This window comes from Pan paniscus, chromosome 16, assembly GCF_029289425.2.
Source record: "Pan paniscus chromosome 16, NHGRI_mPanPan1-v2.0_pri, whole genome shotgun sequence".
Taxonomy (NCBI): Eukaryota; Metazoa; Chordata; class Mammalia; order Primates; family Hominidae; genus Pan; species Pan paniscus.
Window position 1 is genome coordinate 66303889 of NC_073265.2, and position 14483 is coordinate 66318371.

Here is a 14483-nt window from a genome sequence, read left to right on the forward strand (position 1 = left end):
GACCTCTCTTTGGGCCTGTTTGTCCAGTACCATGGAGAGCCCGTAGTGGTGGGCTGTCAGCATTAACTTCCTGTATAGGCAGCCATTGTGTTTTACTCACATTGAAGCTTTACTCCTTTGGATATCAAAACCTGTAAACCAACAAGCGCAGAGCTGTGGGAACAAGAAGCGCATTTATTGAAAAGGGCACCATTCCCACATCCATGCTTTGGTGCCAAGATTGCTGTGATCAGTATAAATTGGTTGCTGGTTGTGCTCACATACCAAACGCTGGTGGACAGTGTCCCAAATTCACAAAATGTTGTCTACCAGGGTGCTGGGACTGATCCTTATTTTTTTTTTTTTTGAGACAGAGTCTCACTCCGTCGCCCAGGCTGGAGTGCAGTGGTGCGATCTCAGCTCACTGCAACCTCTGCCTGCTGGGTTCAAGTGATTCTCCTGCCTCAGCCTCCCGGGTGGCTGGGTGTACAGGCATACACCACCGTGCCTGGCTAATTGTTTGTATTTTTAGTAGAGATGGGGTTTCGCCATGTTGCCCAGATTGGTCTCAAACTCCTGAGCTCAGGCAATCTGCCCACCTCGGCCTCCCAAAGTGTTATCATTACAGGTGTGAGCCACCGCACCTGGCTGGGACTGATCCTTTAACAGCCCATTCTACTCTTCTATAGGGCCAGCTGCTCCTACATGTATGAAAAGACCAGTGAATCCCATGACTATCAACCCACTGCTCCATTTCTTTGACTGTACACCTGATCCTTGGGCAGAAACAGTGTTGTGTGGGTTGCTATGATGGAGTGGAGGACATTATTCAGGCCACTGATGGTGGTGTTGTTGGAAACACAGTAAAGACAGGATGCATATTCAACTCCAATATAAGTAGTTATTCCAGTGACGTCAAGTTCCTGCCCCTCCACGATGGAAGGAGCCCCAGTAAAACTAACTTTCCATCAAGTAGCTAACTGGTCCTCCTCACTGTGGTATAATATCAGATTTGCAGAACTGGTTTCTACTGCTGCTGAAAGTTAGACCCTCATCGGTGCCAGTGGCTGCTTCACCTTTGGAGAGGCCATTCGGTCCTCACTTGGATAGGTGGCTGCTGCATCCAAAACTACTTTATTCCTGAGTGGGTACAAGGGTGACTGAGGAAAGAGACTTATAGACATTTACTCATCCACTGGGTGGGTCTTCTTGTCCACCTGATTATTGAGGACTTGCTCCACAGTGAGGACATTTTGGAGAGAATCCACATGGCACACAAATACTCATTGCCTCTGGGTCAGTTCTGAGCGATCCACGCACATTCTCTTCCCCAAACCACCCTGTCTCCAATCTCGCATCTTGTTCTGGAGTCCTTGTTTGTCCAGCAAAACCATGACCTACTGCCCATGAGCCAGTGTAGATCTATATCTCAGGCCATCTGGCCTTTGGGGAAAGTGTTCAAGATGTAACGCTCTAAATTCCACTCCTGAGAGGATTTGTTCTCCACACTGTCTTTTGGGGCCACTCCTGAGTGGGAGAGTAACACTGCAGCTGTGCACTTTTACTGAACCAGTTGGGGTAAACTCCACTCAATTATTATCTTCCTCTGTCAACTGGCCACAAGGAACACCCCTGAAGCCATAGATGTGGAGCATAGTTTGAGTGACAGGAGGACAGGACCACAGGAGGTGAATTATCCCCACAGCTGTGTTTGGGTGACAGGCCACCCATGTGTCCAAGTGAACACCGCTTGGCGCTTCCAGCTGCAACAACGGCAGTGTGCGCTCCAGCCTTCCTGCTTGGAACTGTAATTCCTTTGTGTGTTTTGTGTATCAGATTTTGGTATGCAGACTTGCAAAAGAGTGTATTTCCATCTTTATGTTCTATATAGTTTAATAAGATTATCAGTGTGTTGAAAGTTTGTCAGATTTTGCCTTCAGTCATTTAGGTGTTTATGTGTTTTGGTTGGTAGACCCTGAACGATCTTCTCAATTTCTTCTCTAGTAACAGGGCCACTCAGGTTTTGTTGTTGTTATTGTTGTTGTTTTTTGAGACGGAGTCTTGCTCTGTCGCCCAGGCTGGAGTGCAGTGGCGCAGTCTAGGTTCACTGCAATGTCTGCCTCCCGTGTTCAAGTAATTCTCCTGCCTCAGCCTTTCAAGTAGCTGGGATTACAGGAGCACACCATCACATCCGGCTAATTTTTGTATTTTTAGTAGAGACGGGGTTTCATCATGTTGGCCAGGCTGGTTGCGAACTCCTGACCTCAGGTCATCCACCCATCTTGGCCTCCCAAAGTGTTGAGATTACAGGAGTGAGACACCACACCCTTCCACCACTCAGGCTTTTTATCTCTTATTGAGCCTATTTGGTAATTTACATATTTCTAGAAATATATCCATTTTTATCCATAATATCTGCTTTATCTAAGTTTTCAAATTTTAGCATCATGTTACACATATTATTTGCTTATAATCTATACAATTGCCTCTGTATTTGCAGTTGTGTAATCCCTCTTGCCTTTACTAATGATAAATATTTGTGTTTTCTCTTTTTTCTTAGATGCAATAGAGTCTAATCAAAGCTTAATTTTATCAGTTCTACTTTATTTTTCTAAATCATTAATTTATATATTTTCGTTTTTTGTTTTGTTTTGTTTTGAGACAGATTCTCGCTCTGTCACCCAGGCTGGAGTGCAGTGGCGCGATCTGGGCTCACTGCAACCTCCACTTCCCGGGTTCAAGCAATTCTCTTGTCTCAGCCTCCCAAGTAGCTGGGACTACAGGTGCACGCCGCCACGCCCAGCTAATTTTTGTATTTTTAGTAGAGATGGGGTTTCACCATCTTGGCCAGGCTGGTCTTGAACTCCTGATCTCGTGATCCACCTGCCTCAGCCTCCCAAAGTGCTGGGATTACAGGCATGAGCCACCGCGCCAGGCCTAATTTATATATTTTCTTTTGTAATTTCCTTTGCTTTTCTGAGAGTATTTTATTGTACCTTTCCAGCTTCTTGAATTGAATGTTCAGGGCATTCCACCCTCCCCCGCCCCCAAATTCTTACCCTTATCAATTTGAATGTAAGCTCTACAAAAAGAATCTCTCTTTCTGTTCAATCCCCAGCACCTAGAGCAGTGCTGGCCTATAATAGGCACTCAGAAAATATTTGTGGAATGAATGAGTTATTGACTTTACACATAAGAGTTTAAGACTATGACCACTGCTCTGAGAAAATCTCTAGTCTTATTATATCTAGGTTTTAATATTTCAGTTACTAACAATGATATTCTCATTGTTAATAATAATTTCCGACAATTTGTGATTTTTTTTTTTTTTTTTTTTTTAGAAATGGGGCGTCACCATGTTGCCCAGGCTGGTCTCAAACTCCTAGCCTCAAGTGATCCTCCAGCCTTGGACTCCTGAAGTGCTGGGATTACAAGTGTGAGCCACCATGCCTGGCCTCAATTTTTATCTTTTAATTTAACTTGAGCTGTGGAGAAATGTTTGAAAATTTATAAGTGGTTAGACCTGGGGTGAAGGTATTATCTGTTTGTTGTTAATTCCTAGATGGATTACATTGTGATCAGGAAATGTGGTTCATATGATTTCTACTTTTTAGTTACTGAGTTTTTTGTGGACTGGTATGTGGTCACTTTTTGTCATTGTTCCATGAGAATTTGAAAAGAAAACAGGTAGTCTGTTTTGAGAGTACACACAAAGCTTATTTAATTTGATATTCAAACCTTCTCTTTTCTCTACTCAATTTGAGTCTGAGAAAGTTATGATAAATCCTCCCACTGAGACGATTGCTGGGTAAAAGACCTCTTCATTTCACATCTTCTTGGCACACTGTACTTTTATTTGAAAAAAAAAAAGTTCTTTATCTCGTTTAATGCATCTTGCCTTGAATTCTACTTTGTCTGATATAAACATATCCTATCTTGCTTTCTTTATGTCAGCATTTGCCTGAGATAGCTTAGCCAGGCCTTCCATGTGACTCTTGTTGTTTTGAGTGAGTATTTTATAACTGGTGTGTAGCTGGAGTTGTGTAAGTCTTTGTATGAGTGCATACAAGAATATGTGGGTGTCTGCCCAGTATTAGGATCTTTCTCATTAAATAGAGGTACTTAGCTAAGTCACAGCTATCCTGCAACAAGGACATGTTTGACCTTCCTGCCATTTTATACATTGTTATCATTCATTTTTGACTGGCTTTTTCTAGTCTTTTTGGACTAGTTTTCTTTTTTTTTTTTTTTTTGAGACGGAGTCTGGCTCTGTCGCCCAGGCTGGAGTGCAGTGGCGCGATCTCGGCTCACTGCAAGCTCCGCCTCCCGGGTTCACGCCATTCTCCTGCCTCAGCCTACCGAGTAGCTGGGACTACAGGCGCCCGCTACCACGCCCGGCTAATTTTTTGTATTTTTAGTAGAGACGGGGTTTCACCGTGTTAGCCAGGATGGTCTCGATCTCCTGACCTCGTGATCCGCCCGCCTCGGCCTCCCAATGGACTAGTTTTCTATAGGAAGATTGTATGGAGGGCCAGGTGTGATGGCTCACACCTATAATCCCAGCACTTTGGGAGGCCGAGGTGGGAGGATCACTGGAGCCCAAGAGTTTGAGACCAGCATGGCCAACATGGGGAAACCCCATCTCTACCAAAAACACAAAAATTAGCTGGGCACGTGTGCCTGTAATCCCAGCTACTTGGGAGGCTGAGGCAAAAGAATTTCTTGAACTCTGGAGGTTGAGACTGCGGTAAGCCAAGATTGTGCCACTGCACTCCAGCCTGGGGCACAGAGTGAGGCTCCACCTCAAAAAAAAAAAAAAAAAAAAAAGAAAAGAAAATGAAAGATTGTATGGAGGAGGAGCCAGAGACCAAAGCAGTGAGTTGAGCTAGCGAGCAGCTTACATTTGAGCTTTGTCTTGTGATAGTTTCTGTGGTAGACTGAATAATGGCCCCAAAGATATCAAGCCCTAATCCCTGGAACCTGTGAATGTTACCTTAAATGGCAAAGATTTTTGCATATGTGGTTAAATTAAGGATCTTGAGATGGAGAAATTATTCTGGATTATCTGGCTGAGCCCTAAATGCAATCATGAGTGTTTTAATGAGAAAGAGGCAGGAGCAGATCTGACATACACACAGGAGAGAGGAGGGCAATATGACCACTGAGGCAGAGATTGGAGTGGTGCGGACACAGGCTAAGGAGTTCTGGCAGCCCCCGGAAACTGCAAGAGGGAAGGAACCGATTCTCCCCTAAGCCTCTAGAGGGCGCCCCACTGCCAACACCTTGATTTTGACCCAGTAACACAGATTTGGGACTTCTGCTCTCTAGAACTGTGAGAGAATATATCACTGGTGTTTGTGGTAATTTGTTTCAGCAGTCATAGGAACTAATATACTTTCTAATCCACAATTTCCCCAGGGTGTGACTTCACCCCAGACTAGCAGAGAACCCACGGTCAAGCCCCCACAGTGTCCCAGGTTTGTGTGTGGTGGTTCGGCCTTTGTTTCTCTTTAGCCAGCAAGACCAGCAGTGGCAGGGCTGCCAGTCACCCACCAGATGGTCATCCAGCTTCCTGCAAGGATGGCAACTTCTGCCTTCCCGTATTCAGCGCTCCCTCCACAGCCATGCCACACGGCCAAGCAGCATTCAGGAAAGTTCAGAAGCCCATCCAAACACTCTGACCTTTGCTGTTCCAACAGAGGGGTCTTCGGTTTTATCCTTCCTGGTCTCTAGGGGTATATGGTCTCTCAGAATCCTCTCCAGATACTATACTATCTGGAGAGACCAGGATAGTAACCAATTGTTATAGTATTCATACATTATGTTTTGGTGTTATGAGTGTCCAAGTTTTGTGCAAAAGAGCATTTCTCTCCTATTTCTCATTCTTCTTAAGGTTTTACTTGGTTTCAGAGAGAAGAAAAGGGTGGAGACGCCTTTACTCCACTGTCTTTAACCGCAAGTATCACTAGTTTGGGGCAGAGCTTATTGTGTAGTTCATTAATTCTCAAGTTTTTCATTTTGGCAGCCATGTTGGTCATTTCCAAATTCTCTTTCTCTTTCATTGCAGCCTGCTCCATCTAGTTTTATCTATGCGACATCCTCTTGAACCTCACAGTTAGTCTGATTGATTGTACTCATTCCTTTTCATGGGAGGCCATTTCTTCAGCTTTTTCAGCCTTGCCCTCTCTTTTGAGCCTCTCCTTCTCATTGATCTGGTGATTTATTGTTATAGCTAATGTTTTTGTTTCTCCTACTTATAAATAAAGATCTAGATTTCATTCTCCAAAATAAATTTTACAGAACACTTGTTCCATTATATGTTAAAAGGGCTTATTTTATTAAAGTACAGCTGGGCGTGGTGGTGTGCACCTGTAGTCCCAGCAACTCTGGAGGCACAGTGTCATGAGCCCAAGAGTTTGAGGCCAGCCTGGGCAACATAGTGAGGCTCCATCTCTAAATAAATAAGGAAATACTAAATAAAAAATTTTAGAAGTTCAATGGCTCAATTAGTGTGGGAAATGCTAAGTTAAACCAATTTTTTATAAAAGTTCCTAAAGAAGCAATATGAAATAATGATGAGGATGTGGAGCAACAGTAACTCCCATCCATTGTTTTGGAAAATAGTTTGGCAGTGTGCACACACTTGCAAATTCCATTTCTAGGTACACCTGCCTAGGAAAAATATGAAACATCTGTTTACAACAAGACTAGCACACAGTGTTCATGGCAGCTTTGCTCACAGTAAAAACTGGAAAAAAACTAAATATTTACCAGCAGGAAAACAGATACACAAATTGCAATAAGTATATTCTTACAAGAAAATATGCTCAACAATGAAAAGTGATGAATTACTGACACATAGCAACATGGATGCATTGCACAGATATTATGGTGAGTGAAAGAAGCCAGACCGGAAGGGGTGCATATTTTGTGAGAATCCATTTCTGCGAAGCTTCAGAACAGGCAACATGAATCTATCATTATAGAAGTCATAATGTGGTTGCCTGTGGGGTGGACCTGGGGAATTTCTGGAGTGATGAAATGTTCTACATATTGATGTGGGTGTGGGTTATATGGGTGTAATCTTTCGTCAAAATTCATTCTACTGAATGCTTAAGATCTGTAACTGCATGGAATGTAAATTATACAATAAAAGATGCTGCAAGACTTCTCAGAGCCCTTAACAAGCTAAGACAGATTATGAATGTCAAGAAGGGGGCTGCAGCATGCAGGTTTTCCTGATGTAATTGGACCCTTCTTGAAGGGGTGTGGGCAGGAAGTGTTCGTTTTCCAAGTGCATGAACTGGGGGCGAATGGCCGGGGTGAGGACAGGAGCCCTAGGATTCCTTGTGCCTCAAGTCTGAGGTGTCAGGGAGTGTGGTTGGCACTGAGGCTGGGGCTGAGGGGTGGGTTGGGGGAGTGGCAGGTCTCCATGCATTGCTTCAGCAGAGTCCAGGCCATGCCATCTGCTTCCCTCCACCCACCACTGCTATTGGGACCTCAGGGTGTCTTCGTAGGGATCAGGCTGTGACAGCAGTAGCAGCAGGCTATGGTAAAAGCTGCCACTGCTGGGCCAATACCCTCTCCTGCTTTCCCTCTATGGGGATTGTGGAGTCCTATACCTTTGTCCCACGCAGGCTGCCCAAACCCCTTGCGGACTCAGCACGCAGTTCTAACCCAGTAAAGCCTGGGACAAAGGCCGGGATGGAGACAGCTCCTGAGGCCTCCTGCAACTCCTTTGCTAAGCTCTGCTGCCCAGAGTTGGGGAGCTCCCTGGGCTCTAGTAGGGAAAGCAGCCCCCCAACTTGTCTAGCTGTGCAGCATCAATGGGCCTCTCGTTTTGCTTGTTCTCATCTGCTTCTCTGCTTCTAGGAATCCCTCAAAATGACTGCTTTAGCAATGATACCCTTTTCTGTTTTCCAACACTGCTAAATAGATGTTCTTATTTTTCTCTTTTGTCTGTCAATGCAATTGGGGCACAGCAGGCAATTTATGAATGAATCAGAATGATTGTGTATGGATGAGAGGATGTGAGTGTGCGGGGTGTGAGCATTTGTGAATGCCTGTGCAGCCTGAGTCCAGGAAAGGGGAAGCGGCTTTGGGGAGCTTCGGAGGGGCGGGTGGGCAGCCAGGCAGGCGGTTGACAGTCGGCCCCATGAAAGGTCCTTGCTGCACGCAGGAATGACATTGCTGTGTAGTGGGGGTGACAGATGCTCCACGGGAGATTAGGAAATAAGTCTGCATCTCCCCTGGGCCCTGATACCATCAGTGGTTAAGAGGCCTGTCTGATTTCATTACAAATCTCCCATTCCTGGGGCTTAGAGCTCAGCCTCCAGGCTCACAGGTGTGGGAGGAGAGTGGGCCACAGCAAGGGCATTTTGCTTTTAATTGTGGCCATTAATCTGGCCCCAACAGCTGGTTTATCCTGCAGGAGAAGGAGGGGGAAGGGTGACAGGAAACCTGTCAATTGGGAACCAGTTAACCCCACTGCTGCTTTGCCCTCTAGCAGGCAGGGAGAAGAGGGAAAAGCTTCTTAATTCTGCTTTTCAGGGCCTACTTTCCTGGCCTCCTTGAGAAGGATCTCGGTTTGCTTCCTCCATGTTTTTTTTTTGTGGGAGTCTCCTGGAGCCAGTAGATGACAAGCTCCCAAGTCATGTTCCATTTATTTTCCCAGAGACAGGGCCACTGTGGTGTGTGGTGACAGCTTGCCTAGTGCCAGCCCCTGCCCCAAAGTCAGGGCATGTTCCAGTGGGAAGGGTGGGGTGAGAATGTCCCAGGGGCTGGATAAGCATCTGGAACAGCCTGATGAAGGATACGGCAGAGTGGGCAGAGGTCCCAGAGCCACACAAAGCAGAGCTAGAGAGAAGGCCAGCTGTGGCCACAAAATGGGAGAGGGACCATATGTGTCGGGGGGGTTGGGGGGGGTGCGTGTGCGCGCGCACACACATGCACATGGGGTGGGGAGGGTGAATTTCTTCCCTTCTCTAGCCATCCACAGTCTTCAGCTGGAGCTACCCAGGGGAGGGCTCTGGCAGGCTCTGGGCGAGTCAGAGGCATAAGCCTGCCCTGGGAGCTCTCCAGCATCAGAAAAGTGCCCAGTGGCACAGAAGGGCAGAGTGGGGCCAGATACCCATAGGAAGCACCCAAAGGGCAGGGGGTAGGGAGAAGTCTGATGGGGTTGGGGAGGAGGTGGGCTAGACTGAGGCCTTGAAGGGTGAATATAGTCCTACCAGAGATAGTGGGGGCATGTGGACGGGAAAGAATGTGCCTCTGGGGTTCCTAGCAAACTAGGGATTTGCAGAGAAACGGTTCCTATTGAAGAAAGAGGCTCTATAAGCCGTGAGCTTGATTCTTGGGTGGCAGAGCCTGGGAGCCAATTTCTAGGGTTAGTGGCTGCCCCTGTGAAAACACTTTTCTGTGTCCTGTGTCCTCGAGAGAACCAGGAGCAAGGCCCAGGCAGCCTTAATCACAGCAGCCATCAACTACCATGTGCCCGAAGTCCTACACATGTGGCTTTCCGGAGACTCCATGGCAGCCCTGGCAGGAGTGATGCAGACCTGGTCAGTTCCTGAGGCCTGGAGAGGGAAAGGACTTGCCCAGGATCACACAGGGAGGCAGTGAGTTGGAACCAGGCCCTTCTTGCTATACTGTGGGGTCTGCAAAAAAGCAGCCCAGCCTGGACTCCTCGCCTCCTCCCACTGGAGAGCAGGGGCCCTGGGCATGGATGAGAAAGGGACAAGCTGCCAAGGTCCAAGGCCCCCGTGCTTCTGGGGAATGATGTTTGGTGCTGGAAGGCCTTTTCATTTTTCAAAGGAAAACCTAGACTCTTGTTGCCTGTTACAATGGATAATTTGGGGTAAAGAGTCAAGCAAGCCCTATTTGAATGTGGAGCACACATCAATTTGGGGTAGATCAGAGAGGCCCTAGCTAGCCTGGGAGAGCGACCGCACTTCTACTTCCTCGGCATGGTGACCTTGGGCGGGTCATTGTCCATCTCCATGCCCAGGTTTCCTCCCTGGTGACATGGAGTAGGAAAAGAAGCCCCCTTGCAGGATTGTCCTGAAGATAAAGTTCATCACGCATCACATGTAATGGTATCTGGCCTAAGGAAGCGGCTCAGTGTGAGCTGTCACTGCTACTGCAAGTCTTGTCACCTTGCAGCACCATTCAGGGGAACACAAGCCATTTAGTTGCCAAAGAACTTGTCCGAGAGGGCATCACCCTTCTTTTATCCTCACCTGCTCCCTCTTGGGGCCTCCTTGGGAGGCCTGACCCTCTGGGAAGCTGGGAACTGTTGACTCTACCTCCTAAATATTTCTAGAATCGGCCCCTGCTCTTCCATCTCCATGGCAGTGAGCTGGGCTGGGGGCACCCAGCTTGTCTCCCCTGGTTCTTTCTACCCCTCATTTCTCACTGTGGTCTCTCCTCCACTTCTACAGCCTGAGACATTGTTCCTCCAGTGCAAATCTGAGCATGTCCTGCCTCTGCTGAGGGCTTCCTGTGGCTCTTACATGTTTGCCAGCATGTGCCAGAATGAACTTGGCTTTGCATATACTGTTGCCTCTGTCTGGAATAACGTTCTCCACACTTTGTCCTCCTGGGGAACTCCTATTCATCCTTCAAAACCCAGTGCAGACTCATCCCCTCTCAGAAGGCTTCCCAGACTGCCCTTCCTATCCACAAGTCAAGGTAACATGCCTGGCCCCTCACACTGTCTTCTATGTTGTATGGATCCCTCTGGTTGTTTCAGTTTACACATCATGGCTGTCACTATTTTGCAACCTCCTTGAGGACCTTGGACCTACTTCTGCCCTCTCACATAGCCAAGGGTCTGGCTCATGTCAGTGCTGGTTGACCCAAACTGAATTTGATACTAGTCAGAGATGCTGGGGGATGTAGGTGTTACTGTCCCAGGGCCACACTGTGCGGCCTTGGGCATGCCCTCTCTCTCTCTGGGCTGCAGCTGCAGCATCTCTACAATGAGGAAGCTGCCAGGGTCTGTTGGCTGTTCTGAGTTTCAGTACCTACCCAAGTCCTGCCTGCCTGCTCCAGGGATGGACGAAAAGCTCGGGAGTTTTGGCTGCCTTGCAGACCACCTGCCTCTCAGGTCAGTCACGCCTGTGGGAACCAACAGCATCACTCCCCAAGGTGACTAGTATCCTTGAGATAAAGGCATGTTTGTAGAACTTAAAACTTCTTTCTTTTCCCAAGAGAAATGGAGAAACTTCATCAAGCCAAGATGGAGAACTGGGTCACGCCCCAATGATGCCAAGCAGAGGCTGCCACTTGGCTCTGTGAGCGAAGCAGACTATTAAATTTCAGATATAAGAAATAATCTGCTCCCTGCATTCGCCTGATCACTTTATTAGCTGAAAAGATAAATTTAAACCACAGACTCATAGCAAAAAGAAATAAGTCCACATTCACCTCCTAATTAAACTGAGAGAAGCCAGCTACATCCAAGGACACTCGGCCCACTCAATTAATTAACATCTATTACAATCAGAAAACAATCTAATTCAATTAAAATGTTTCCACAAAAGGAGTTTAATGACTTTCCCCAAAATAAAGTACATTCAACTGAAGCATTTATTATGCAAGGCAGTGTCATGAGGGGAGCTGAAATGAGGGCTCTGATGTGGGCAGCAGGCTCCGAGGAAGGGTGAGGGCCTGGGCCAGCCCCTTGCTGAGGGAGGGAGGGGGTGCTTTGGGACACAGACACCCTCTAAAAAGCACACTGGCCCAGAGCTAGAGGGGCCCTCAACAGCTGCTTTCATCCTCACCCCCCACTTCCCATCGCAGCCCTGTCCCTTGTCAGTTTACCACTGTGCCTGACTCTCCCCCAATAAAGGGTCCAGGTTGTGTAGGGAGGAAGGCAGGCTTGGATTCAGAGGCATGGACCCATTTCTGCCTCTGATGTGCTATGTCACCATGGGCAGGTAGGAGGTGTTCAGAGAAACGACTGTTAACCAGGCTTTCTGAAATTCAGCCAGGAGATATTTGGAAAGCTGGAGAAATTGCCACTCAAAAGCTGCAAGCAGTTTTCTGATTCTTACGAGGCCGAGATTTGAATTCACAGTATCTTTGTTCAGCAAAAATCCCCTGATGAGTCCTTGGTTATAAAAACAGAAAGTAAATACCCACTCAGAGTTTGCCTTTTTGATCAACAATATTTGAGCACTTACTATTGCCTGGCAGTGGACTAAACACACTTGTTAGACTGTGTCCTTTCATCCTGACAATGACCCTGTGAGGTAGGAATCCCCATTAAAACCAAGGCTCAGAGAATGGCTGAGGACACAGTTTGTCAGAGGTGGAACCTGGAGCTAAATCCAGATTCAGGCAGAGAGGCCCCTTACAAGCTCAGAATAGCTGAAGGACCCTGGGGAGGAGGGGGTCTTGGAGTCACTGGACTTGGGTGGTCTTTCCTTTTGAAAAGCTCCCTGGTGACTCTGTCACTTTGACCTTGGAGATCTGAAATCTCTATTACCCACCACCATGCTGACTACTGGGGTCAGCCCTTGCCCGACACCCCAGGACAGGATGAATCAAGCCCCTTTCCATCCAATTCAATTGCACCAACATTGACTGAACTGTATACCCTGTCACCAGCATGGAGTATAAGCTTTAAAAAAAAGCTTTGTTAATTTGATAGGTGGAAAATGAGATGCCAACAATATGATCTTAATTTAAAAAGAAAAAGGCAGAGTAAACAACAATTGCAGGATATACAGTAAATGTTAATGGTGGTCATTTCTAGATGGTGACCTAGTGGGTCAATTTTACCTTCCACATTTTCTACTGTAAACAGGCATTATTTTTATAATCAATCAGAAAAAGCTGTTAAAAATTTTTTTAGATATGCCACCTTAGGTTATTTCTCTTGTTTCTAGAAAGCTTAAACATTTGGGTTCTTCTGTGACTTCTCTGTTCTCATCTATTAGTGTTTTATGTTCCTAATGATTTGTATCAGCTCTTTATAACTCAGAATTTTAATCCTATGTCTGTTATATGTGTTGAAATCTTTTTTCTGGGTTATTTACTTTTCAATTTTGTTTCTGCTGTTTTCCATGGACAAAGGTTTATCACCTTTAGTCAAACCTATTGATCTTTCCCTTTCAGACACCTTCCACCGTCTCTTAGCTTACAAAGTCCTTTCTCAACAAGAGATAAAACATGCATTGACTTGGCATTCTTCTAGTTCTTGAGATTTTTCTTTCCTTTGTGGCATGTAACTCTGTTTGATCTGTTTGGATTTGTATTAGCTTATAGTATGCAGATTAATATTTTCCAAATAGCTAACCAATTGTACCAGCACATTGGATAAACTTCCTTCCCTTCTCATATAGTGATGTCTTACTTATCCTATATTACATATACTAGTTTCATACTGATACTATTTTTAGGTTACCTATTCTATTACATTGATCTGTTTTTTCTTGTACCTGTATCACACTGTTTTATTGATCATAGCTTTTTCATATGCTCAATTATGCCTTCAATTTCAAGAATTTCTGGGTTTTTCATGTATTCGTTCCTCCAACTGACTCTGAAAACCATTTTGTAAAGTTTTTCACTCCAGAAAAAAAACCCATTGAGATTTAAAATTCAAATTTCACTAAAATTTGAGACAACCTGATAGTTCATCTCTGTATCTGTGCATCTCCTTTTATACTTCTCAGTAGTTTCTCATATTTTGTTGTTTAGTCATCCCTATGTGACTGAACACCTGAAGAAGTGGAAATAATAATAATAAAATTTGTATATATGTATGTTATGTAATGCTATTATTTTTAGTGCGAGAAGCTATCTTTTAAGAAATACTTTGTCCATGATTTTTTTGTTTTTGTTTTGAGACAGGATCTCACTTTGTTCCCCAGGCTGGAGTGCAGTTCACGGCTCACTGCGGCCTCGACCTCCTGGGCTCAAGTGATCCTCCCTCCTCAGCTTCCTGAATAGCTGGGACCACAGGTGTATGCTACCACACCTGGCTAATTTTTGTATTTTTTTGTAGAGATGGAGTTTCAACATGTTGCCCAGGCTGGTCTAACTTCTGAGCTCAAGTGATCCTCCCAAAGTGCTGGGATTATATGCGTGAGCCACCACACCTGGCCAATGATATATATTGTTAAGTAAGAAAAGCAATTTGCAGAGTATTGTACACAATAAGATCTAATGTTTGTAAGAGAGTGGAACCCTACAGCTATATGCGTATGTCTTGTATATATTTGCTCAAGCATAGAGCTCTTAGGGGTTGAGGACTTTACAACCCTGATTTACCATGACAGGGTGGGAGTGGAGGGGGTAGGTGAATGGAAAGCAGATTATTAACCAAAAAGAAAGAAAAAGACAAAAAGGAAAAGAAGGTTGTCAGTTGCTCTGTGGCAGCTGTTGGCCACTTAGTTGCCTTTGTGGTTCCAGAAGCAGTCCTGGGAGGCCCCTCTGTAGGGAAGATGGAGAGCAAACAGGCAAGTCTGCTCAGGGGCCTTGAGAGGAAACGTCTC